At 49.4% G+C, this 22574-nt stretch overlaps 1 long non-coding RNA gene across 4 annotated transcripts; it reads left to right on the forward strand.

Annotated features, from left to right (window-relative positions):
* The first annotated feature begins 13035 nt into the window (after window positions 1-13035).
* LOC119866540 lies at window positions 13036-16093 on the forward strand. 4 transcript variants are annotated; one of them, XR_005380321.1, is made up of 4 exons: window positions 13036-13411; window positions 13666-13820; window positions 14536-14613; window positions 14829-16093. It is a non-coding gene; the product is annotated as an uncharacterized LOC119866540 (long non-coding RNA). The 4 variants fall into 4 exon arrangements; XR_005380322.1 differs by lacking the exon at window positions 13666-13820; XR_005380319.1 differs by lacking the exon at window positions 13036-13411 and having other exon boundaries at window positions 13423-13820.
* Window positions 16094-22574: the final 6481 nt, after the last annotated feature.

Below are 22574 nucleotides of genomic sequence, written 5' to 3' on the forward strand. Positions count from 1 at the left end.
ATCATTGAGCCACCATTATAGGTAACAGAATCTTACCTCTGGATCTTCCCTATTGACTGATATGCTTTAATTCTGAAGTGTCTGCATTTTCAAGTTTTAACACTTAAATTAAATTTTTGTACTTAAACATTTAAATTAACTTGAAAATTAAATTTAATTTTAAAACATATATTTAAAGTATATATATTTTTAATATCAAGCATAAAACATGGTCTTTGGATTTCCAGCTCTAGAGTCGGAAGACATTAATTAGTCTTAGACTCTTTTCCATCCTTCTGGGATTCTAAACCCTCCAAAAGCATAAAGACATTTAATATCACAGAGGAGAAACCTGAGGCCGACCTGACTAGCTTTTTGTAAGCAACCTCTTTTTGCTTTTGCTTTTGTTTGCTGCATGGGTGCTTGCCATATGGTTTTATTAATCCTTAAAACTTCAAACTTTTATCAGTATAGACATACCTATAGGTTTCTCTTTTCTTTTTCTTTTTTTTTAAGTGCAAATCTGGTTTTTGCTGGCAAGGAGCCCTTTTAGATTTCAGATCTAAGCTCCCCCCCCCCCCACACACCATTTTGAAGAAGATATATTCTGCAGCTGTTGCTTCTGTTCCATTTATTCTGGGCACTTTTTCATGAAAAGCAATCGTCTGCATATCCAGTCTCTGTTCTCTGCCATTCTTAGCTGTCACGTTCTCTCTTACTATTTTAATTGTTTGGCTCTTTTCCCTGCATTCTCGCCCTTTGGAAGGTCATAAATCCTTGACTCGCTGATCTGATGTTTTCTTGTGGGGTCACTTCCCTCACTTAGAGCCTCTGGTCCTGTTTTATTCGGAGTTGACATCTTTTCTTTCCTTTAATTTGTTCTTGATTGACTCCCTTTAATTATTTACTGCCTTTCATTCTGTTGGTTATTCGTTCATCCTTCATCTCTTGCTTCTGAGAGTTCTTCTATTTTGTAAGGACATTTTTGAGAGCTCCAATAGATTCTACCCAACTTCCCTGGTCATTTTTGTAACGTTTCAACATATTTTTAAAAACTGTTCTTTTTTTTTTTTTAATAGTGTGATTCTTGTCCTTTTATATCACAGTATCTTTGGATTTTGTTTTTCTCTTCACTTATTATTGAAAGCAGGTCTCTCCAGATCTGGTAAATGTTCATAAGAGGTGAGGTGGTGAGACCAGCAGGCTGGGGTGAGGGGCGGAGAGGGAGCCCTGGGCAGTCCAACAGGTGTGTTCCTTCCTGGCAGATGGTCTCACTCTACTCATCCATTCAATGATTCCCTCATCTAGTATTGATCTGGCATGTCCTTTGTATAGTTGGTGCTGAGCCTGGAAACCAGACAGTTATGGCTCCCGCCTGCATGGAGTGTATATTACCATAGAAGGAACAAATATAACAAATGAATTACATAGTTCAATTATATAGAACTATAGGTCACACGAGCTGCTATACCACAACCTAGCTTTGGATACTCAGATCTCTGCTCTTGGCTGGACTCCCTCCCACTCCTTGACCAGGTATGGATTCTTGATGGAAATAGAATTCCTTCAGGGACACCTTGGTGCCACTTATATTCTGCTTGTATGTACAGGTAGGACTCTTCTCCTCTGTTGAATTTTACTTGGTAAAGCAGTTGCATAAACCATAGGTCTTTTGAGTAGAGAGCATTTTCAAAATTTTCATGTACCAAGGAGTGGTGCTTTCCAAAGGGAATATTCCTTAACTGTGCCCTGGGTCACACACAGCCTCAGCCTGCCCTCAGCATACCAAATGCAATGCGTATGGATGGGTGACACATACACACATTTTCTTCCCTATTTATAGTTTCCTTTTGTACTCTGGGTGGCGTTTTGGTGAGATGAATAGTTAGACACTTTGTTCTGAGACACAACTTTACTCAAAAAATTTGCTTTTTTTTTTTTTTTTTTATACTGAGGAGACTGTGGTCACCTTTCCATTATTGCCAAAGACAATGACCCTTCATTTGGAAGAACTCTAGGAGATGTATAGAGGAGCTAACTGAACTGTGGTTTGCTCTGCGTTTTTCTCACCTAGCCTCTTACCTCTTCTCTCTGTGTCTCACTTTGCTCATTCATAAACAGAGGACAGTTGATCTGGGTATTAAAGTTAGAAAGGATTGTGGATATTTTGTTGTTTACTTAAGAAAGAGCTTCTATCAGAATGAAGTTGTCATGTAGAGAGAAGAGCAGAAGAAGAGAATAAAAAGGCAGAAAAGTAATAAGAGGAAACAGGAGAGGGAGGGAGAGCAAAAGTCCAAGGTGACATCTAGGAGGACAGAGTGGCAAGTGGAGGTCTGGTGGTCAGTGTCATGAGGAAGGACCCTCAGAGGAAATAGCAGTCCTTCAGCTGGCACATCTGTGCTAATTCTGCAGGAAACTGTAAAAGCAAAGGCACTGTATTCCATAGTTCTAAAGACAGATCTCCTCATGCCTCTGGTTTTGCTAGCTGGCATGATTTTCAGATACAAGATTTTAACAATACCAATTTACATAATGTTTTTTTTTTCTTCCTTGCTTGATCTTTTGGGAGTTGCTTTGCGTTGGGACAAGGAGGATCTAATTTTCATTTGGATGCCTTATTCTTGTCAGTTCTATGGGTTTGTCCTGGCCCTCACAAATGTTGATATTTATTCTGTAGAAATTATGAATTTTCTTTTCAGAAGTTACACATTTTAAACTCACATTCCTTTTAACTCAGTGATCTCCACTTTCAATATGTAAGTATCCATATGCTCCAATAGGAAATCTTTTTGTTTGCTAAGAATGTCTCAAAAAATGTTGTCCTAGGGTCCATCTGTGGGACCACCCTGTTTTTCAGGTACTGTCTGGCCTTTCTTGGGTGACTGCTAGGTGTGTCTCTATAATGTTTTTTTAGATAGATTCAGTGGGGTGTCTCAGGGGTGGCATTGGTGGTCTCTAAAGTTAGGTTGTAGTGCTTAGAGGTACTACTGACTGGAAAGGGAAGCAGTGGCTGATGCATATGTTCATGGGCACCTGGAAGAGGCCTGAGACCTTGTGGTCAGTTGGTTTTGCTCTAGTCTATGGGGGCAGCACCCTCTTCTTTGGCTGGCTGCTTCCTGGAAGTGTATGTCATAGTCTGACACCTGATGTGTGTGGATTGGTAGTACTTGCCCTCCTTGGGCTTTTCCTCCCAAATAGCTCTTTTAGGAGAAAGGAGAGACAGGTATTTGTCCAGACCCCTACACCCTTCTTGACTGCTTGGCCTTGAGGAGGGCCTTCTGTACTTATCGTGGTCTTAGTTCTCATCTGTGAAAATGAGGTAAGAGGTGGGGTAATTTCCAAAAATCACTGTGATTCACCCTCCCCCTGTATTTTGGCCCAGAAGAGAGTCATGTGCTGTGTCAAAATTATATCACTACTTCCTCATGAAAACGGAGGCTAGGACAAATCCTGGCATGCTATGGATTTGGTTGAGGCTGGCTAGAGGGCTGGCCTAGTGACAAAGCCAGCTCAAGCCCAAGCCCAGATCCCCATGTGGGTTGAATGCTCAAGAAGGCAAGTCTATTCTGCATCTAATGACGGTTCTATAAGATTTGAGCAGTAAAGAAAGCACATGAGAGATGGAAATTAAAAATATGAGAAATAGGAAAAGCTTTTGGGAGAGAAAAATCAATTATAGTCCAACCAGGGTTACACACAACTTACCTGTTCCCCAGATGAGAGACTTTCTCAGTTTTAGGGAAATTTGTATGCAACCAACTCACATCAGAAGCTTTAAAAAGCCATTAATTTTGGCATTATTTTTCTGTTTCAAAACCAAAGTGAGGATTATAAACAGTTTAAAGAGCTTTAAAATGCTAGCACCATCCATCAGAGACCCCAGTGAATACCCAGAAGAATATGAAAATGGACAAGGTTCCGTTTCATTCCTGAAAGCTCCCTGAACCTTCTACTTTCTTCCTGCCTTGATGTTTGGTGCCTATGAAAGGCAATGGTCTCCTGAGGGTTCTGTAAGGGGGTTCACTGGAAGTAAAGCAGATTGGGTGAAGGAACTGACTTGAGTTCTTTCTGTGTTTCTGATGGTAGGAAACTGACTTCTAGATTATCTCACAAATACATAGAAAACATAAAAAGAGGCAAAATTATGCAGAAGCACATAAATTATGTAGATGATGGAAAGCCTATGCAAAACATGATATGTGCACATAATAGCATATTTCCCCAGAGGCTAATTGCATCCTTTGGGTACCTTTTGAAGCATCTGAATATTCAGAAGAAAGCAAATGTATTATAATTTGAAAAATACCATAATAAATAAGGCTGAAAGAATAATGCATATTGTATTGAAAACTAGGAACTCACAATCTGGCCATTTCTTCCAGTTTGACCAAAGCCCAGAGCTACCAAGTAATTCATGCATGGTAGTGTTTCGTTTTCTCCAAAATTTTTTCTCCCAGCTATACAAGTTGTGAAAACCCACTCACTCATTCAACAAATATTTATTAGTTGTCATGGCAGCACTCATCATTTTCGCCATCTAAAAAGTATTTCCTGAAACCTATAATGTGCTTTCCCTTCATGGAATTTGTGACATAATATGGAAGTTGGACTGTGGAAAGAAATGAAGACCACCCAGATGAGAACAAACAGAGGGTATTTACTCAGAGCTTGCCATGGCAAGGGACTCAGCCTCCATCACCTGCCTTTGGTGGAAACTCAAAGACAGGCAGAGGAACAGGAAAGCTTTAGAGTACAAGGAGGGATGGCTTCAGGTGGGCCGGGTTGGAGGTGAGCCGTTGGCCTGGAGAAGCGAGAGGCAGCCCACTAGAAGCAGAGTATCCTACGTGATTCACTTGGCGGCCTATTTGGTTTTCTCTGGTTGGTCCTGAGATGGAAGCAGCAGCAAAGATAAGGAAACTGGCAGTTATTGATCACATCCTGAACTTTATGGGCAACCACCATGGACTGTGTGGTTTGGCTTCCTAGGTTGGACACTACAGAGCTTAGGGTCATTGTTCTGTTTTTGTAAAAGGTCTGGCCATCATCTATTCATGTATTCAGTCTCCCAAGACTAATCACCCAATAACTTCCCCAAAGAAGTTCAGGGTCCCTGAGGACACGGGAGGGGGGCCTGCCCACCCAGAGGATGGAGCAAGCATGGGCTGCCCAAAGTGTAGAGGTGATAAGGGAGTAGACTGATCAAAGGCCTTGTGCTCAGCCTCCATAACAAATACTACAGACTGGAAGATTCAACAACAGAAACGTACTGTCTCACAGTCTGGAGGCCATAAGTCTCAAGATGTCTGCAAGGTTGGGTCTTTACGAGGCTGTGAGGAGAATCTGTTCCAGGCCCCTCTCCTGGCTTCTAGTGGCCTCTTCCTGTGTTTTTATATCATCTTCCTTCTATGTGTGTCTATCTCTGGCCAAATTTTCCCTTTTTGTAAGGGTGCCAGTCACATTGGATTAAAATGCACCTCAATGACCGTGTTCTCACTTGTTCAGCTGCAAAGACTCGATTCCCAAAAAGGAACACATTCACAGGTACTGGAGGATGGGACTTCAGCATTTTTTGGGGAAATGAAGTTCAACCCATAGCACACCTGAAGGAAGTTTGGTCTAGTCAGAGCCTGGAATTTTTTAAAATGTCAGTTCTAGTGCCTAATTACTACTATAAAATAGATTTTGTGGGCACCTGGGTATCTCAGTTGGTTAAGTGTCTGACTCTTGACTTTGGCTCAGGTCATGATCTCAGGGTCCTGAGATCAAGCCTGGAGTGGAGACTGCTTAAGATTCTCTCTCTCCCTCTGCCCCTCTGCCCACCCTCTCTCTAAAAAACAAAATAAAATAAATTTTGTAGCTACAAAAGATACTTAGTTCTAGGAAAACAGACTTTGGTTAGAACTATTTGAAGCTTTTTATCAATAAGACTTAAGTGGAGATTATCTGTCTCGCCATTTAGAACAATTTGTGCATAATTGTGAAATGGTCAAATGATAATTGTGAATCCCTGAGGACAGTGGAGGTAGGGGGTTTCAGAGACACGGGCCTTGGGGGTCTTTGCGATATTTATGAAAAGCAGCACACACAGGATGGATATTCTCAGCTTCATTTTCATTTCAGGAAATTGGTCTTTGTACCTATGTAAGACATGACCCTGAATTTAAAACCATCCCATGAATTCCATCGAAGGAATGGGGAAATCTGTCTTGCCAGTTGGATTTTTGGAGGATATTTAAAAGAAAAAAAAAAAAAAAAAAAAAAAAAAGCAGAGACTGGAGGAAGGAGCTGCCTTCCCTTAGAATTCTCCATCAGGGATCCTCTTGGGCAATAGGAGTCCAGGTAAAGATCCCAGGCCAGTTAAAAATGTCCTCAACTGTGTCCTTCCTGCTGGGGTATATGCATGCAGGAACCCATACATGCCCCCCCACATACACACAGAATGTCTTTGCTTCTTAAGTGAAACAACGAAAATTTCTAGGCAAGCCACAGTGTACCCCTGTTCCAGGGCCACAGGCCTCTGTTGACAATGTTTTGTCAGCACAGGTGAGTGATGGCTCCTTGTCCCACCTTGGGGGTCTTGTCATTAGAGTCAGTCTGGCAGGGCCGTGTTCTTAATTCTTTTCACTGGGCACGGAGACGATCTCTTCTGTGACCTCTGATGGCCTCACAAATGGGCAGTGGCTTTCTCTGGCTGATGCTACTTGCAGATGGTGAGATTTGTTTTGGCTGTGATAATAGACCCTCACCGCTGAGAGACCTTTTTCTTCTATGCAGTGAGCCATCCGCTAATGAAGTTTGGTTCTCCTCAGAAAATGTCTGCTGGCCGAAGCCAACGAGTTACCTTCTGGCATCTGGAGGTTAATGCCCTTGGTCACTGGCTGGCATCAGCCCCTTCACTGTGGAGCAGGGTCCAGTGTGTACGATGCTGGCGGCTACGGGAGCGCAGGCACCTGCATCTCACTTTCCTCTGCTGGGAACCAGGGCATAGCCTCGGCCCAGAATTATTGATGACACGCTTTAAAAAAAAAAATAGGCTGAAGGCATCTCTTTCTTCCCTCCGAGGAGCTCAGGTGTCCCCAAAGTAAAAAGCTTGACTACTTCTTCCTTCCCAGTTGTGATGAAAATAGGGATTAGTGGGATGTTAGAGGCAAAACCTCATCTATGAAGTTATAAATGAATAATTCTAATTTCTTTCCGAGTTGTAAGAAATCAGTTTGTTTTACATAGAAATGCAATACGTTCTTGATCTCTATGTATGCGATTAGAATTTCTCCCTCTACTTGGTATTTGTTTCATTATGGAATGACATTTTGAGCTTATATTTTCAGATGCACTTCGCCTCATGCATTTCAATGTCTGTTTCCCCCAAATCTCTGCTTCTATAGAACACAGGATGCCTATCTTTTTTTTCATATTAGCTTTAGGATGTGGGAAAGTAGGTGGAGATGCTTTCTTTAAGATTCTGACTCTCATTGGAGTGGACACTCAACCTTCTCATGAATGTATTTGGAGGAATGTGCCAATTTTTAAGATAAATGATGATTGCTTAGCGCTGCTAAGAAAAATGGAATTGCCACACCGGCCTCGGCATCACTACGTAGATGAAGCTCATAGAGTGGCAACGCGCTGATGTTGAAAATACCCACTCTATTGAAGGGCGATCAAGGTTACGAGTTCAAAATGAATGCGGATTTCAGAAGGGAGCAGGAGTCCTGGCTTAGGGAGAGGGATCAGGCCACTATGGGGTTGGAGAACAGCAGTCCGAGGGGACAATGTGAGCAGCTGGTTCGTGTGGGCTCTGCTAGCCCTTCAGGATGTCAGGACACCCCATGGAGTGTGAGGTTTGGGGACTCACAGGCAGACTGGCCCCGGCTCAGGGCATAGAGACGCAGCAACAAATGGACTCCAGCCCTGACCAAAATATCCATCATTCCATGAGCCGGATGTCTGGGAACAAAGTGATTCTAATCATAGCATCCGTGTGTTTTACTTTTTCTTTTTTAAATGTATGAGGACGTTGGGGGGTTGCTGGAGCACCATCTTGTTTTTATGCCTGGAGCCTTCAAAAAGAATGTCTGTGGGTGGTACACATGGGGGGTGAGGACGCGCAAGGCCCTGGAGACACTGAGACGCCCGGATATGCCGTGCTGCGGGGGGTGGTCAGGGAGGCCCAGTAAGGTGGATGGATTTTGCATAGAAAGCATCATAATCCACTTCACCATTGTCCAGAGGTAGATTATCCAATTTGTGGCTTCCCCAAATCTATTTCTTCTCCCATTGCACTCTTTGGCCACTGCCCTGTTCATTAACACCTCTGCTAGTGGAATGGGGAATTGGGAGAAGGCAGTTGATTTATATTTCAGCAGCCTCCTTGGCTCAGGGGGCAAAAGCACTGTGCTAATGAAGCCGAGGTCAAAGGTAGGAGCCCCAGGTGGGCCAGTTAGCCAGGCCGCTGTGGCGGGCCTCAGAATAGAGCCCCAGCCTGGCCCACTGGTCTGCATGTGTATTTCTGCTGGTGGAGAATGGTGGGGAGGCTCCGGCATAAATCTGTTCAGGCCATTGGAAAAATAACCCCGTCCTGGGGACAGGTGCTTCAGTGGAGCAGGTTGGGGTGGTTGGGTGTGATTTGTAGAAATCATGTATTTTCAATCACCACAGATGATTTGGGCTCTGTGGTCAGTAGATCTTTCTAAAGAGTTTCAATATTTAATAAGCTGTGTGTGCAGCGTGTATCAACCAGGAAGGCCTGATTGCTTTCTCTCTCTGCCATTAACTTATTTCAAAATGACCCTGCCCTTTGCACTGGGCTAGATGCGATTTCATTCAGGGAGACAGAGTCCACGTTTTTATATTTATGCATCTTTTTATTAAGAAGAATGTATTTATTAAGCAGATCCCATGCAGCCGGCATTCTACACAAATTAAGGCCTCACAATGGAGAATTAGCGAATTCTGCAGAACAGCTACATTGGCAACCTTTCCAGCATTTTAAATAGGGTGAGTCTTATCAGCAAAATATAGATTCAGTCGATAAGCTTGGGATTGCAACGACCCCAATATGGAAGACCCAATATTTCTGAGTTTGGGCAATAGAGAAATGCTTGGCAGTTTGAGGCCAGGTTTACACAAGTTGTATCAAAGCCCAGTGGCCAAGTCTCTGATGGCCAGGTGGTGTTTGCACACACGGAAAGATTTGGCAGGAAAACAGCACGAGACAGGTTGAATGCAGTCAAGTACCTGGGTGTTTAAAAAATGATCAGTAGCTCTTTCGCCCCAACGTATTTTGTGTGGAGAGACACTTATAAGATGAGCTGTTCCCTGAAAATGTCTCCCCGACCCCTCCCCCCCCCGCCAGTTGAATGATACTACGATTATGTCTTGCTTGTCCCAACTACAAATAAAGCAGCTGTGTTTCTTCATCCACTGGTCACAAATACGACTGTTGTAGAGTCCATAGGGATAATGGGTGTTCCCAAGACATCCAAGGGTCAGATGGGCCTGGCTCAATGATGTGCAAAGGTCTTAAGACTCTATCTGTTCTTTAAGATCCTAGAAAGGGTGATTTGAACATTTCATATTCAGGTGGAGAACCTGAGCTGAGCCGAGAGACATAGAGTCATCACTCAGTTTTACTAAATCGTGGCTCAGTGTTGAGCCGTAGGGGGTGGGAGTGGGGCCCACCGTTTGGACCTGTTGGATGAGGTAGGGAAGGAAGAGTCAGGGGGTTGACAGACCAGGGGCAGCAATCTCGGAGACCGAGGATGAGCTGTCTGAGGAAGTGATGTGCGTGGACTACGCGTGCCATAGAAGTACCGAGTGCAGTTGGTGCAGTTGGCCCCAACTGGGGCCTGTGCCGTGCTGAGGCCTACTCTACAACGTGCTCCGGAGAGTCCTCCCCCACACAGCTTATGGGGTTAGCTGGGTGGCAGCTTCCCCATCCTCCTGATACAGGCAGTCTCCTTTGTGTCTGTGCCGAGCACAGCTCTGGGCTGCCTGAACAACCTCCAGCCTTGATAAGGGGGGGCTGGTCACCTCTAAACCTCTAAAGCCGACCAAGGAGAGGCGTCCAGGGGTCCAGGCTTTAGCAAGTGCACCTCTTCAGACCGAATGATGCTCCATTTTCCTTCCAGAAAAGCCAGGAAGTAACTGGGTACCAGCCAATGGACACACACACACACACACACGTACACGCACTCAGCTCTACTCCTTCCCCCTCTGTGAATTTTGGATCACAGATCAAGCCTGCAGCAATCCAAGGGTCGGACAAGGGACAGGGACATGTCTTTCTTCGGGAATGTTTATAGTTCAAAGGCTCACAAAGGAACATGTAACACAGACTCCGTTGTGAGAGGCAAGGGGGACGGGTCATTTTTTTCCTCCTGAAGGGGGAAAATGCAACCAAACCTCCGACAGGATTTTCATTTTTCTTTTCATAGACATTTTGTTTTTTCATTAATTTTTTCCTCCAGGGAGGCAGCAAGAGTGGGCAAAGGGAGATGTGTGGGGAAATAGCCTTGCTGAGATTAAACAAATCTCTGTCGCCGTGTGTCCATCTGCCCGTCCATCTGTGAATAACCTGTAATTATTAATAATATGAGTGATGTCATGAACATTCTGGCAGGAATGCGGAGCCCCAGAGACCACTCTGGAACCAGTGAGCGCAGGACAAAGCCGGGGAATGATCAGCCGTGTTTGCACTGGAGCCGCGGATAAATCTGGCGAGCTGGCTCGCGCCCTCTCGGCAGTAGGACGGGAGCATATTGGATTTTCTCATAAACTTCCAATGAGATCAGATTGGCGGCATCTCAAAGGAACACCTCTTATATAAAAAAAGGTTGAGTACATAATCCAGCAAAAAATGTCATTAAAAGGACACATGGTGCTGAGTGGGGCAACCTTAAATTCACTGGGAACTGAGCATTTTGAGACAGCACAGGAGAGAGGCACCCGGGAAGATGACAAAGGCCGGGAGGGGATATTAGAGACACCCCCTGTTTCCCATTGAAATGCCCATGAAATCATCTAGGGGGTCGAAAAGGAAAAAAAGAAAAACCGTTCTCAATAAGAGCATCCCCTAACGAAGCTAGAATTCCAGAATATTCCAGAAAGACTTGTAAGATATTCCACACCAGGGGCCGAGCAGAAGACTCAGCACAGGGCCGGGCAACACTCGGGGCTGTGGCTTGGGAAGTCTCTGACCCGGGCAGCTGTGGCCCCGGCGAGGGCAAACGGCCGGCCACTCGCTGCGGGGGGCCTTCGGTCACGGGTAGGGCCCCAGCAACCAGCCCCCAGTGTGGCTTCCGCGTGGGCCCCCAGCCCCTTAAATGAGGCTAAGCAAAGCGGGGTTCTGTTGGTGCTTTTCCCTGACGGCTGCCTGGCTCCCAGAACGCGAGCACGAGGGCAGGTGCTCCAGAAAAGCTTACTGTGTGAATCACCCCGAGAGTAAGGGGGTCCCAGGGGGCTTGGGTGCGCATCTGCACCTGGCCCAAGTGTCCAGCCCAACTCTGGGGCTGCTGGCCAGGGCCTGGCTGGTGGGTGTGCTGGGGTTAGGGAAGGAGATGCACTGCTCCTGGGCCATACGGGCATCACACGGGGTCCTTTTGTCAGGCCACAGAACCGCCTGGAACCGTTCCTTCGACAGTGTCACCCCCTTCCTGCTCCATGAAGGCTGTCCTTGGCAGTTCCCCATGTTGTTAACTGAGCAACCGGAGACTTCGCAGCTGCCTCCCAGACGGCCCACTCTCTTACGTATTGGAAAGAACAGTTGATCCCGTTTCAAAACTTCCTTTGTTTCAAAGAAAGAGGGAAAAAAACCCAAACAAACAGAAAAACCACAAAGGCTAATCTTACTCTGGATTGACCTCCCACGAGCCACGGAAGAGGATTTCGGCAAAGGGCTTTGAGCCACTCGCGGGAAGGTACGAGAGGGTGTCGTGGCTCTGACGCAAAACCAGAGGACGCTGAATTTTGCCGGTGAAGTCCGACCTTTCTTGGGAACACGGGGGTTTGGAGGGATGCTGGAAAACCGCAGAGGTCCCAAAAATAGACTCGTGACCGTGATGACAATGAGGCTGTCACCGACTAGACACAGGAGCGGCCAGCTTTCGTGGGGCGGCTCCTGTTTGCCAGGCATCTCATGTGATGTTTACCGCGACCCCGCCAGGCAAATGCCATCATTGCCGTGACCTTATAGACAAGAACACCGGGGTTTAGAGAGATGAGGTAAACCGCCAGTGTCACAAAGCTGGGGCGCGGCAGCACGGGGACGGAACCCGGGTCATTCTAAAAGCTTGAAGCTGGGGCGCTGCCCCTGGAGTGGGCGCCGCATTAACAGAGGCTGACACGTGCGCGACGAGGCCCCTGGCGTGGAGCCCTCGGGCCCTTGGCGAGCCCACGGAGGAGAACCCGTCATCAGGAGGACCCGTTAGGGTTTAGAGAAATAAACTCAGTGAAAGAAAATCAATACCGGGGAGCTCCGAATAAAAGAAGCGAAAGCCAGGATTGGAACAGGGAGAGTGATGATCCAGGGAGGTCGAACAGAAAGCACCACCAGGGCTCGGGGTCCGGCTGCGAGCCCCGATTCGGGGTCTGGCGGTCTCGGCCCTTCTGTTCCACGCAGGACGCTCCCTCCCCCCCACCGGAGCCGCCCCACCTCCTGCCCGGCGCTCCCGAGCCCCCCGCCTTCCTACTCCTGACAGCGCCGTCCCGTAGGGGTGTCTGCCCTCCTCCAGGGCCTCGGTTGCCCCAGAACGGGCCACCTGGTGGCCCCAGGCCGTCTGCACGCTCCACTTGCCAGCCGAGGTCATGCTCGGGAGTGGGCGCCGGCCAAGGAGTCCCCCCGTGCACCCCAGGCTCCCGCCCAGGAGGCTCGAGGAGCATTTTCTCTCAAGTGGCCCATTGTGCCCGGATGCCAGGCCCAAGCTTGTAGCCTAAGCATGAAGCCCACCACCAAGGGAAGGGTGGGTGCCCAGGGGGTGGCAGGGGTGGGGGTGGAGGAGAGGAGTCTGGGAACAGCTGCCCGCTCCTGACCTGTCGCTACTGGGATGAACACACTTCTTGGCTTGTTTAAGCCGCCTGAGTTTGGCGGCAGGTCTGCCAAAAAAACGTCCTCACTGCCTCATTTCTGTCTCTGCAGTTGTTGGATTGTCCCATGGGCTGGTCTCTGTGGCGCAAATGCAAATTTGATCACCATCCGACCCCACGTCCAATGTGACCCCACCTCCTAGCCAGGCCCACGCCCCGGTGCTCGGGGATCCTGGCTACACCAAATCTTGTTTGCTTCGGTTTTGAACCCCTGAGCTTTTGCAAAGGTCCCACTCTTGGAAGCCCTCTCCAGGCTCACGGCAGCCTCTCACATACTCCAGGTGACCCCCACTTGTATGTCCAAAGATCAAGAGCCCTTCTCGGCGAGTCTCCCTGCAGTCTTGCTTCCGTAAGTTGGGTCCCCAGCCAGCTCCCTCCCTGCACCACCCGCGTGCCTGGCCCTTCCTCCGCTACGGCGGTGGTCAAGCCTCACGATGTTTCCCTGGCTGACCCCTGGCAGGCCCCCAGCTTCTTGAAAGAGGAGCCGTGTTTGATTCCCCGGACTTTAGTGACACTTTGCAGAGAGCCCTGCGTGGGGGGACAAGGACTTGCGAGCCACAGGTCGGATTATAGTCCGTTATGGTAACATTCTTAAATTGTCAGGAACAAAAAAAGGATTTCTCTAAGCTCTTCAAAAGAAAAATGGAACTCCGTTCAGAGGAAGTGAAAATCAAGGTAGCTTCAAGCTCCCCAGCTGCAACAAAGCAGGAGGAGAGTGGAACAAAGGTTTGGTCGTCCTCGAGGAAGGATGTAAGCTGGTGAGGTTGGCTAGGCCATGGCAGTAGACCTCGACCTAGGGCGGCATAACGATGGAAGCTTGCTCTGTGGCAGTCCCGGGGGCTGGGAGGCCACGATCAAGGCGTCCAAGGGCTTGGTTTCTCCCGTGGCCCCTCTCCTTGGCTTGCCGAGGGTCTTTCCTCTGTGCACTCGCTTTCCTGTCATCTGAGTGTCCATACTTCCTCTCCTCATCAGGTCACCGGATCAGGGCCCACTGTGTCCAAATACAGAACCATATTGAGGTGCTCAGAGGTAGGGCTTCAACACAGGAGCTCTGGGGACACAGTGCAGTCCGTGACGTAAACCCCACTCTCAATCTCTCGCGGGAACAACAGAAAAACCCTTTAGGACCCTGCCCTTTCCAGAGCTTGCCTTTCCAGAACATGCCTTTTTCTTGGGAGATCACAGGGAGGCTTTTATTATGCACCTGAAATAAGGAAATCTTGAATAAAAATATAATTGCAGGGACACACCTTTGCCGACCGCTGAAACTACCGATTTAAGAGACACGTAAACCTATTGGCGGGAGCCAGGGAGCTGTGGGTAGAGCTGGAGCAGGTGGGGCCACGGGGGCTGGTGGGGTTACCCAGGTGCGTGACCTATGGGCAATACCCAGAACAGTGGAAGAGCCCACAGTGACGTCTGCTTCCTTTCTTCTCTCCCCGCTCATCCAATGCATCAACCGATCGCTGGCAGGGCTTTGATGCATCGCCAGGCTCTGACCACACTTCACCGTCTGCTGCTGCCACCAGGACTGCGGTCACCTTCTGCCTGGTAAGAAGACTTCCCTCTTCTATTCCAGCTCTTCTCTGGAAGAGAGCGAGCTCACTGGCTTGGCCAACTGCCTTCTCTCAGCTCCAGCCCTACTCATTTCCTTGTTGATCCTTAACAAGCCGCACATGCCCCAGGGCCTTTGCCCTGGCTGCCCCTTCCGCCTGACAGTCTCCACACCAGCTATCTGTGTGGCTTATTCCCTTTCTTTATTCCAGTCTTGGTTCAAATGAGGGCTTGACCCACCAGCTTCCCCAGCTACAGCCGAACACAGCCCTCGCTCCTGCTCTGCTTTTCTCCATGGTGCTCACTGCCATCCGTCCATCTCCTCTGCACCTGTCTTCCTCTGCTAGAATTTCACGGCTCAGACGAGGACTTTTGTTGTCTTGCAAGAAGAGTGGATGCGGGTGGCGAAGGTGGAGAACACCACCTGTCACGTCGTCCTCCATCAGAGAAGACAAAAGGACAGGGTGATGTGATGCTAATAAATCCTGTAGCTGTTAAGTGGTTTGAAAATGTATGTAGGAGATCTTAAGATCACAGTATTGTTAAGGAGGGAATGTTGTCTTCCAAATAAGTTCTAAGTGTTAGATCCAGGCAGATCATAGTCCGAGTGCGTCAAAAACCATCAGGGATGAAGCTTCTCTAAATGATAATGGCAACAGACTATGTTCGCGGGGTTTTAAGTTCACCTACCAAAGAAGTCAAGTCTCTGGTTGATGAAAAACTAAAACTGTACAATGTGTTGCTTACTAGACATCCATCGACACAGAAAGGAAGGATTAAAAACAGAAGGAAAACAGATAAGGCATACCTAATTTACAAAATTAGATAAAAGGTCAATTGATTTTGATAAAAATATTAAGAATAATGAATACATGACATTAATTAAACTTTTTGTATAGGGTCAAATAATATAGCATCAAGGCATCTTAAAATCTATTGAAAAGAACAGTGAAGATGGTTGGATAATAATTTTAAAAACCCCATAATAATTATAAGGAGAGACATTAATTCAAGAAACACAAATAAAATGAGGGCAGGGGGAAAGATGTTAGTATAAATTAAAAAAAAAAGCAAACAGGCATATGTAGGACTCTTGCCAAGCAGGAATTACTCATCTCTGTGAAAAATTTTCTGTAACAAGGGAAGATATAAATAAAAATGATAAAATCTTCCAATTAAAAGATTACCCTTTGATCCAAATACAAAAGCAAATGGACACTAAACAAAGCCCCGAAGAAAATCTAAATGAACTTCAAAGAGCAGAAGCTTTCAGAGGCTTCATTCCTTAGTAGGCAGAGGGGAAAAAAAAAAAAAAAAAACCAACAGAAATTATAGAAATGAGAAATACAACCAAGCACTAGTGCTTTCAAAATAAGGGCACGACCAATAACATGCACGCATCGGTGCAAATCTAAAGTCAGAGCAGAAAGTCCGTATAAAGTGAGTTAGAAGTGAAAAGGGGATAAATGATAATAATGGCTTTTGGGGGCTTCTCTGCTCAGTTGTCTCTTTCCAGGTTTGCAGTGGAGGTCCCCGCCTGTAGGGAGCAAGGATGCGTGTGTGCATGAGAGTGTGTGTGTGTGAGTATGTAAATGTGTGTGCACGCATGACTGTGTGAATGTGTATGTGTGAGTGTGCAGCTGTGTGCGTATGCGACTGTGAATGTGTGAGAGTGTGCATGTGTGTATGTATGATTGTGTACGTGTGTGCATGATTGTGAGTGTTGTGTGTGTAAATGTGTGCGCATATGTGAGTGTGCAAGTGTACACATGCGACTGTGTGAATGTATATATGTGCGAATGCATGACAGCGTGCATGCATGTGTCTGTGTGTGTACATGAATGTGAGTGTTGTGTGTAAATGTGTGTGTGTGAATGTGTGTCAGAGTGTTATGTGTGTGATTGAGTGTGTGCATGTATGTGAGAATGTGTGCAGGTGTGAATGCGAATGCCTGTGTGAGTGTTGTGTGTGACTGTGTGCACGTGGGTGAGAGTGTGTGTGCCACCGTGACCTGCTTGTCTTCAGCGCGGGGAGTGGTGGGGACGGCTGGCAGGGGACACGGGGGCCGGGGCAGCCCAGCTCGCGCCTCAGCAGAGCATCCCCGGCCTCGGTTTCCCTCTGGGCGCCACACCTGCCCGGGAAGGTGGCTCCTGGTCACCCAGGCTCCCTCCCGTCGCTGGGAGACCGTCCCCTTTCAGCTCTTGGAAGGACACGATTCACCGTGTGGCAATAGGGAAATAATGTTGAAAACCACGTACAGAATGAAGAGGTGCTGAATGGCACCCCGGACGGCAGGGGCTCCCCCCAAGGCGAAAGCACCGGGCGCAACCTGGACGTGGACTCCGGCTGCACTCTGTGGTGCCCGGCCCTGGTCCCCGCTGCTCGTGGCTTGGTGGCTGGGGTGGGCTTGATGGCTGGGGTGACTGGGGTGGCCAGGGTGGCTGTGGCAGCCGGGATGGCTGGGGTGGCCGTGGCAGCCAGGGAGGCTGGGGTGGCCGGGGTGGCCGGGGTGGCTGTGGCAGCCAGGGTGGCCGGGGTGGCCGGCCGGGGGACTGTGTTCGGTGCCTGCCTGCGCCCTCTGTCTTTGCTGACACGGGTGGGGAGGGTGCGGATGGCAAGGGCGACTCTAAGCGCTGAGCCGCCGACGCTTCCCTCCCCCTGAGTGAGACTGAAAAATAATGGATAGACTCTGAGACGCCGCTAGGCCCCCGGCCCCCGCCGCCTGCACCGGGCGCCCCGCTGCCCCCGATCGGCCACCCTGTGGGGCAGGCGGCCTGGGGCCCGCGCCGGCTGGGCGGGGAGACGGCGGGGACGTGCGCCCTGCCGGGGAAGGAGCCTTCCCGCCGGTGTCTGGCCGCCGCCTCCCCCGCTGCAATCCCGGCTGCCCACACCTCCGGCCCCATCCATTTATGTCGGGGCTCCGGGTCCCAGGTGCCCCGGCCCTCGGCTCAGGCTGCTGCGTGACTTTGAACTCCCCACCTCGGGGCCCTCGTTGCCAGTTGACAGCTCACTTGACTGACCTCCTTTTAAGCCTCCCCAGTTTATCACGCTCCACGTGTGAGCTTGATCATTTTTCTCCCGCCTCCCTTGTCTGCTGCTGTTGCTTCCAGGGCATTTGCAGCAAGGCGCGCACAGCCCCTCTGTAAGCTGCAAGGGAGCGAGGCCAGGAGAGGGCTGAGCAGACATTTAAGTGCTCTTTGGCTGACAAGGATCCCCAAAGGGGAGATACGAGCGAGAGCACACACGGGGGGCGCCCGGGCTCCGCTGGCAGAGCCGCATCTCGTCTCGGCGCCACGTAGGCCCAAACCTGCCCGCCAGCCTCCCCCAGCAGGTGGAGGTGTGAGTGTCGAGGGCCACTGAACACGGGGAAGTGTCCTAATGCATCACAATTACAGAAACACCTGTGCTAAATACCTTTGTGTGGGTCCGTTGTGTGAATTCACGGGGTGTTCAATTGCCTCCGAATTTCTCATTTCCACACCGTCAACAAGCCGCAGGTGTGCACGGCGTGAGCCGGCGAGGCTGTGATATGGAGGTCTGTGCTGACAGATCCGCAGCCAGCCTGCATTTGTCCTCCCCGGTGCCACGCACCCCGGATCTATTCCAGTACTGACGGAGGGCTTGGAGGCGATTTGTCACATCAGAGCCGCCTCTCGGCTCCCGGCATCCGGAGAACGGAGGTGAGAGCGAGAAGGGAAATGCGTGGAGAGGACGGAGCTCGTGGGGCTCGTGGGGCTCGTGGGGCTGCTGCCAGCTGAGGCCTCATCTGAAGGGAGCTGGGGAGCCAGGGCCTGCCCCACAAGAAGCTTCCAGTCAAGGGAATTGCTGGCCCAGGGGACACGGGCCTGTGGCCACATCTGGCCTGTGGACTGGATCTCACTGTTTAAAAGCATGTTGCAAGGATCCCTGGGTGGCGCAGCGGTTTAGCGCCTGCCTTTGGCCCAGGGCGCAATCCTGGAGACCTGGGATCGAATCCCACGTCGGGCTCCCGGTGCATGGAGCCTGCTTCTCCCTCTGCCTACGTCTCTGCCTCTCTCTGTGTGTGACTATCATAAATAAATAAAAATTTAAAAAAATAAAAAAATAAAAGCATGTTGCAGTCCTTACGAACATTAGATGCCAAGCTCGTTCACCACTTAACCAGAGATCTCTGGCTTCTTTCCACCAATCAAATCCATCCCAGGGGATCCGCATCACCCCATTTAAAGCATCGGCGTTGATCCCCACTTGGCAGGTGTCCACTCCCTTAGATGTCCTTGCTTCACCCCTCATGGGGCCCCGCAGGTGGCTGGGTTGGTGGCGGACAGCTAGGAACACTGTTCCTTCCACACGGGCATGCGGGCAGCCTGCTTGGTGAATGGCACCCTCCCCGGGCAGCCCCTGAGAGAGGGCTCAACGCCTCACAGGGCGCTGACTGTTACACGCAGATCCGTGCAGATAATTGTTCTTGAGGCTGTCCTGATTCAGAAATATGATCTTGGCAATCACGGCTGGCGGCGTCCTGGATCAGTACCTACATGCTTTCTAGTTGGTTCCTATCTGACACCAGTGGTGCTTCTGTGGCCGCCCTGGATGCTCCCTGCGTGGCTGAGACGACTCCAGCAGCCATGAGACCTTTTGTGCCTGGGGCCAGCACTCCTTGCGGGCTGGGGACCTGGGGCCGGCCTGCGTGACCTCCGACCTCACGGGACCCCTGTGGCGGGACGAGGGCACGGTGCGGATGAGGGTGGAGTGGTTTGTGTGTGCCGTCACCAGATGAAACATGGGATGCCGAGGTACATTTGGACTTGAGATAAATGAGTAGTTTTTAGTAAAAACATGTCCCAGACATTGCATGAGGGACGTATAGACACAGATTAAAAATTGCCCGTAGTTTAGCTAAAAGACGCAAATTGAACTGGCTAGCCTATATTTTTGTTGCGTCTGTTCTTTTACATCTGCCAACCTTATTTCGATTCTGAAGGATGATGCCCGAGGTCTGGAGGCTTCTTCTCATGCCCTCATTTCTTGGGCTGCGGTCCAACTTTGCACATCTGGATCGGGCACCAGGCATCCAGAAGAGGCTGTCGTGGGTGTCTGGGGGCCACCCTCCTCCTCTAATTGGCTGTCAGCGTTTCTTCCTGGGTGCCCGTCAGCTCCGTGCAGCTGCTCTACCAGGGCACAGCTTCCTGAATAAATAAACACAGCCCTTAACGAGGTTGGGTTTGGCTACTTTGATGCAAGAGGAGGTTGCATGGGCCTCCAGAAGGTATGACGCCGTCAGAGCGCCCTTGGCTCGTCTTGGGCCTTCAAACATTTAACAATCTTGTGTTCACATCATCCTAAGGGCGTCAGGCTCTACGAAGACGGAGTATGTTTTCAATCCGATAGGCATTTATCGAGCACCTCCTGTGCATCGGGGACCATGCTAAACCTGGAAGCCCAGCAGTGAGCAGGACCTGAGGCGTGGATGCTACTCTTGGGGTGCTTCAAGCTCACCAGGGACGTGCATGAAGGTTACAGAATGGGGGTTGGGGGCAGGGCCGCAGCACATCCCACCAGGGGCTCCTCAGAAAGGATGCTTGACTTAGGCTTTCAGAAAATGCTTCCCGGCAACGGTGGCATGTGAGGCCTGGCAGGAAGGGAGGCCAACTGCTCCAGGCAGAGGGATGATGGCAGCGTGGGTGGGTGCCCAAGGCCAGAGCTTTGTCTGAGAGGAGGTCGGCCTGGGGTGGGGCTGGGTGGGGTAAACCCCCCAACCCTGAAGGAAGAATGGCTGAGAGCCCCTGTATGTGTGCAACTCCTTCCTTTTCTCTCTGCTCTCCTGAAGGCATGGTCTCAAGTGGATCATTTGATGACAACTCAAGTGACTCACGTCCATGGCCAATATCCTCGCCTCCTTTCTCTCCATCCCCCTGCCGGGGAAGCTCCAGGCCTGGTTCAACCCTGCTGGCCTCTCACCCTCTGCTGCAGCTGCCAAGATGGATGTCACCCACCGGCCAAAGCCTACAATCACGCAATCATGGAAGATTGGTCTCCACTGAAAGTCCAAATGACATCAGCCAGACAGTCAACCCACCTGCCCCCTCCTCTGTCATCTTTCACACTCATCAGCGGGATCACTTCACACCCTCTTCTCTCCCACGGAGCACACCCCCGCCCCCACTACCAATCTCCCAGGTCTAGATTTGGGTGGCTTGTTTTTTGACGTTCAAGGGTCAGCTGAAGGTTTGTGGATTTGCTCAGGAGTTCATGGCTCCTCTGCAGGAGAGCTTGGACCCCAGACTCCTGATAGGCTTTGCACTGACCGTGTGCCACCACCCTTGTGGTCTATACCCCGAGCCTACTGGCTGCACCAATGCTGAAGTGACCTGGGCACATTGCTTAGAGCATAGAGAAGGATGCACTGGGCCTTTGGGGGCCTCTGGATCCTCATCATATTCAAGAATTGTCAGTGTGTTTGCCAATGGAGAAAGGGAGGAGGGGAAGTTGACTAAGAGGGTTGCCACATGAGGACAGGCAGAGGTTGGGGTGTTGCTGCCACAGCCAAGAGGTTGCTTGAGGTTGCCAGCCATCCCTAGAAGCTAGGAGAGAGGTGTGGGATGCTTTGTCCCTTTGAACCCCCCAAAGGAACTAACATTGCTGACGCATGGCTTTTGGACTTCTGAGCTAGAACTCTGAGAGAATAAACTTACTGTGTCAGGCCACCCACATTGTGATCAATTGTTACTGCAGCCCCAGAAAAGCTGATACGATGATAAGCCAACATGGTGGTGGTGGTGGTGGTGGTGGTGGTGGTGGTGGGCAGGCGGTGGTGGGGGGCAGTGGTATCATGGAGCTCATTGGCTTAAAGTAAACAAGCAGAAAATGTAATGCTTTAAAATTTTACTGCATTTGTGGTCCCTGGGTGGCTGAGCGGTTTAGCGCCTGTCTTCAGCCCAGGGCACGATCCTGGAGTCTCCAGATTGAGTACCACGTCGGGCTCCCTGCATGGAGTCTGCTTCTCCCTCTGTCTGTGTCTCTGCCTCTCTCTCTCTCTCTCTGTCTCATGAATAAATAAATAAATAAAATTTTTACTGCATTGGGACACATTGGCTGATCAATTCTGTTGTTGACCCATTGAATAAATATGTGAAGATTGTATAACACAAGGGGGAAGGCACCTGGAGTGCCGGCACAGGGCAGGCAGGCGAGGTCACCCACAGCTGGGGCCCGGCTGTGCATTTCTAAGTGTTCCGACTTCCGTGGTGATGAAGCTGGAGTGCTAATGTTTTGCAAATTTTGTTCCTGAATCCTTTTTGCAAACTCTGTTTTGGGTAAGAGACAGAAATCTATCAAACGCCGCACAGATTAACTTATCACGGAGCTAAATGGGCTGTCAGTGTGGGGAGACCGTGCTTGGCCCAGTGAATTCAAATGCATGTAAATTTCCCTGGTGGCAAAGTTGAGGATGGTGGAGCTGTCAGATGGTGACATGTGGAAATACATTAACAGTGTTTAAAATATATTTGAAGGGGCCGCCTCATATTTTGATAACACGCTCACCGACAAATGATTTGTGGGGATGGGAGATTCTGACCTCCTCATCCATTCCAGAGGAATCTTTGTAATGAGCCCCCAGTATGTCGGGTGTTTTAGTTCTAAAACAATTACCGATGCCAGCCTGCACTGGCGAAGGTCCCCCGTGTCACTGATGTGTGGAGCTGGGTTCTGATAGCCTGCTTGTCAGCATCACTCTCGATTACAAGGAAAGTGATTAAAAACTTCAAAAGAACCAATTATATTGTGTTATACGCCAGTGCTGTGGCTCCTCAATAAGAAAGACACTAGCTCCTCTACCTAACAGGGCCTCGTGTTTTTAGTCTTGGGTATTTGTTTGGAAAGGAGATGTCCTTGACTTATTGTAATGATTCTCAGTGTTTAAGGGAAAGGCGTTCCTAAGAGCTGTACTGTGTCTGTTTAAAGGGATGGGAACATGT

This window comes from Canis lupus, chromosome 28 (genome assembly GCF_011100685.1).
Source record: "Canis lupus familiaris isolate Mischka breed German Shepherd chromosome 28, alternate assembly UU_Cfam_GSD_1.0, whole genome shotgun sequence".
Lineage (NCBI taxonomy): Eukaryota > Metazoa > Chordata > Mammalia > Carnivora > Canidae > Canis > Canis lupus.